Raw genomic sequence first — 4,776 nt, 5'->3', positions numbered from 1 at the left:
ATAAGCTTCTTTTTTTTTTTGGTTAGAAATATTGCCTCCTGTTCAACTTGATTGGCTGTATGGCTTCGGTTCAAGATGGTTCCCTCTGTGTGTGTGTTCAAGTTTCTTAGGCTCCATCTGGTTTCTAAGAAAAGTAGTTAGGCGTTGTATGCAGCAGTGTTTCCAGAATTGAGATTGGATCCGCCGGGTCTGGATCAGTCCCTATTCTGGCAATTCTGTGCTGGATCTCTAGGGCTAGGGCATACTTTTGGTTGATTCCTGATTGAAGTAGACAGCCAAGATCGATCCCGATTCCGATTCCGATTCCGGTCGTTAAATCCTAGCTGTATGTTTTTCTGGATGGTAAATTCGACCCATTGCAGCATGTAAGAATCCGAAGGATGGTTGGGGCCTAGATTTCACTGAGGTATGCCTATGTCCTTGTTTTGGATTCAAACTGAACCTATCACAATTCAGAAATCTAGTGAAGTTTAGTGGATGAGAATCACTTCTCCTAGATGATAATCTTAGGTCCTGTTTAGGTAGAATTAAAGTGAAGTAAAAATAGAATAAAACAAAAGAAGTTTTGCAATCATTATTAAAAATAGGGAGATAGTTGGGCATGCAGTCAATTTTTGGTAAACTAGTGGCATACACCAATCATAGGACTGGACAGAGGGTAAGGGAGTCTTTACCAAAAGAGGACGATACATGTTGGGCACCTTGACTTCGTACCAGTTTTTTCCCTTAAAAATAATAGGACATATTGAATTTGGCAAGAGGGCTAGGTAGACCGCTAGAGTGCGGTAAACTAGTGGGCGACACCAATAAGGGCACTGGATGAGGTATCAAATACGAGGGGCTTGGAGGTCATTTTAAAGTGTAAGAGAGAGAGAGAAAGACAGATTGGGCACTAGTTTAGCTGGTGTGCCCAGCCTTTTCCCAATAAAATAAGATAAGAAACAAATTAAGAAATAAAAACTTGTATACTTTGATAAGTTTATCATGGTGGGTCAAATATTTAACACATGAAAGATTAATGGGGTCCAACCCCATGGTCCTTTGCTCACATGTAAAATCTTAACTTGAACATAATTTCCCGAGTGGAAAAATAGAGATTTGAAAATTTTAGAACCATGAGAAAGTGGATAATAGTGATTAGATTACAATAGATATGCACGGACATATATGGGGATACATACCATTACATACAGATATTTGATTGAATCCAACACTAAAATTTGGCACATGTTTAATCCAAACCATGTATTATCTCTCTAGTAGTTAGAATTGTAACATCATCATTCCACAAGGATCATTGAAGATGGATTGCTTTGATAAGTTATCAAAAAGGGCTATGCTTAAATGAGTTATTTTGTTACATATATTTATATTTATAAATTACTCTAAATAAACTAAGATATGATAGGAATCCATTAAACAAAAATATAGAAACTTATTTAATTCTTTAGGATAATCAAGCAGGAAAAATATCACTTTTTTTTTGTCCTCTTGGAGTAGCATGCATCATAATTGATTAAGACCATGTTTGTTTGATGGGAAAAAAGTGAGGTGGGATACTTTGAAGATTTTCTATTAAATTTCAAGAACCAAAAGTTGTTTGTTTGCATGGAGTGGGGTCAAGTAACAGACAACATGCATTTTATACTGAAGTACATTAAATGCTTTGTCTGCTTATGTGACTAGTGAATTATCCAACCCTGCCCTTTTTCAAAGTCCTACCAAATTTGGTAGGATTTTATGAAAAAAGTGAGGAATAGATTATATTATTATTAGGCGAGAGATCAATGCTTGGTCATGTTGCCCCTATATTAGCACGAGAGCCAATAAGAGCACGCACAAAGGTATCAACTTGGATGGAATTTTTGATTTCATGGGGGCAGGACAATAATTTTGTGTGCTCCTATATCCAGGCACAATTAGACAACATTCTTTTTCCTATTATTATTTTATTATTCCACTCCATCCTTTATTTTATTATTTCACTATACATGTGGGACCTATGATTTTTTTTTTTTTTTTTTTTATAATAATAATTTTTCCTTTCTTACCCATTTGTACCAGTCAAACAAACGAGGCTTAGGAGAAGGTTTTTTAGTCGCCATCTCTTTGTATAAGGTGATTTGATGCTATGATTGGACTCTTGAAATAGTAAATATAACCTTTATTCCCTCCGCTAATATACAAAGAAAGATTCAATATATATATATATATATATATATATTCCTTTTTAGGTTGAGAAAACAAATCTCACGGATTAAGAGATCTATATTCACCCATGGTGAAGGAAACTTGTTAAAAAAAATCTGATCTGACGAGTAATTGGACTTTGATCTCAGAGAATTCGAAGAATAATATTTGTCCATCACATGGCAGAATATTGATCCTCTTGGAATTTTTGGTTCCAAGAGGAATATATCCTGTTTGTCATCTTTCCCTAGAGGAGAGATGGAGAGGATCCTTGACTTATTCATGAGATAAAATAAAATAAAAATGAATAAGTGGTGAGGAATTTGCATGCTACAAAATAATAGGTGTTCTGAAAAAGATATCATCCATATTGGATCTATATTTTTCAAAAACAAGTAAAAGAAAATAATAATAAAAATATGTGAGAAATAAACGACAACAATAACATAGCATTCTTTTTCCCTAAATTATACCTAATTTTAAAAAAAAAAAATTATAATTAGAGATTAAAAAAAGACTACGAGACTGTGTGGCGTCTATGCCTAGACACAGGAATGGCAAAATGACCTCCCCACCCCCATGAAATAAAAAATCTTACCTTCTCGAATACCCCTACGCATGCTCTCATTGACCCTGCAATCCCCCTCCCATATAATTATGGCCAAATGTTCTCTGTGCAGCAGCGTAGGCTGCACCCAGACACATGAGGGTGGGCAAAATGATCACCCTGCCCCTTGAATGGGTAGACCATGTGTCTGGGCTCAACCTGCACTGCTGTACAAAGAACTTCCGCCCTATAATTATAATGGGAAGCAGTTTTCTGTATGGGAGTGTGGCCTACGTCAGTACTCCCATGTGTCTTTCTCTCTCCTTCTTAAAACAAGGAGGTAAAGATGTTTTTTCATATGGAGAAGAGAAAACTAGACTCATGGAAATGCTGACGTAAGCCACACTCCCGGACTGAGGTCTTTTTCTCAATTATAATTTATAAACATCGTAAGCGGATCCCTCAAAGGCAGTTGGGACTTGGGACTTGGGACTTGGGACTTGAGACCTCAATCGTCTCTTAAGTAAAATGGAAGTAAAATGGCTGAGCCTAAGGCCCACCACTAATCTACGGACGAATTAAGCAAGCAGAAACGGAAAGAGTCATTCATTTCATCATAAAATTCGTACTGGGTGCCACCGTTGGGACTTGGGACAGTTGAGGTTTTTTTTGGTGATTTATGAAAAACAAAACTAGTGCGTTGTACAAAATAATAAAATGTGCCATGTTCTAATTCTTGTTAATTTTTATGTTGCATAAATTACATCTCATTCTTAGGTTTTCAAATGAAACTCAGATCATTCCTTGATTTTTGAAAAAATTCAAATCACCCCTCTACAGTAACAGTGTTAGTCTGCAGTTAGTTATTGGTGTGAAATGACTATTTTACCCTTGTACTAAACATTAGAATTAAATTTATAATACTACCCTTCCTTCATCTTCAACATTGTCAAGGGTAGTTTAGGGATTTAAATTTTTTTAATTGGCTGACATCACCACTTAATAGCATAAAACTAATAGTAGAGACTAATTTATCATATTGGGGTCTAAACCAGGGGGTGATCTGAGTTTCGTTTGAAAACCAGGGGATGATGTGTAATTTATCTTTTTATTTTTAATTTTTGAAAAAATGCTCTCTAAGCCTAAGGCTAACATCTTTATTGTTTAATTTTTTTTTTTTCTTTATTCTTGAATAAATGAATAAACAATGTTTATATGAGAGGTCTCCCTTTCTTTTTTTGGGTGGAAATTCTTGGTATAACAAAAGTTGTTGAAATAAGAAGTAACCTTCAACATGATCGAGGTGAAATATTGTCATTTCAAATGTGTATTCTGTGCAAAAAAATGATTCAACTTCTGAGAATAATATAAAGAAGAAGTTTTCTAGTACAAAAAAAGTATAGCCATCAATGGTCATAAATGTCTACCTCTTTATTTACGAATGATTGATAATATCAATACTATTGTGCAATACTTTTACGCACCACCTAAAACCCTTGGTCAAGAGATTCTCCCTTAATCGTGAGTGTGAAAAGGAAACTCAGTCCATAATATAATGTAGGATTGAGTTTTCACATGCCCACGATCAAGAGAGAAAAAGGGGCTCAAATGGTGCAGAGAAGGTATCGTGCACAAGTGGAGGATATTATTGATCATTTGCAAGTAGGAGCAGAAATTTACGGCCATTGATGTACTTCTTCTGCACCGTGAATTCAGAAAACTTTCGCCTATAATATCAGTCACTCTCAAATGGCTATGAAAATTTTTACTCCCTCCTCTCCCTTCCCCATCCCCACCCCCCCCAAAAAAAAAAAAAAAAAAAGACTGAAAACTATATTTTTATTCAGGGAAAAGGCACTCAGAGCTTAAGTCTACATTGCGCTCCTCACATTGAATTATTTTATTAATTTTTTAAAAAACGAAAAATAATGATAAAAGAATTAATGTGAGAGGGTATAGAGTACCTTGCGTGCTCAAAGAAAACTCTTCCATTTTTTTTAATATTGGGTTTTCTTTACTTAAAGAACTTCTGAGAATGA

The sequence above is a fragment of the Telopea speciosissima genome, chromosome 3, assembly GCF_018873765.1.
Source record: "Telopea speciosissima isolate NSW1024214 ecotype Mountain lineage chromosome 3, Tspe_v1, whole genome shotgun sequence".
In the NCBI taxonomy this organism is placed as follows: domain Eukaryota; kingdom Viridiplantae; phylum Streptophyta; class Magnoliopsida; order Proteales; family Proteaceae; genus Telopea; species Telopea speciosissima.
The sequence above is the reverse complement of the archived record's forward strand: the minus strand, read 5'-3'. Positions refer to the sequence as shown.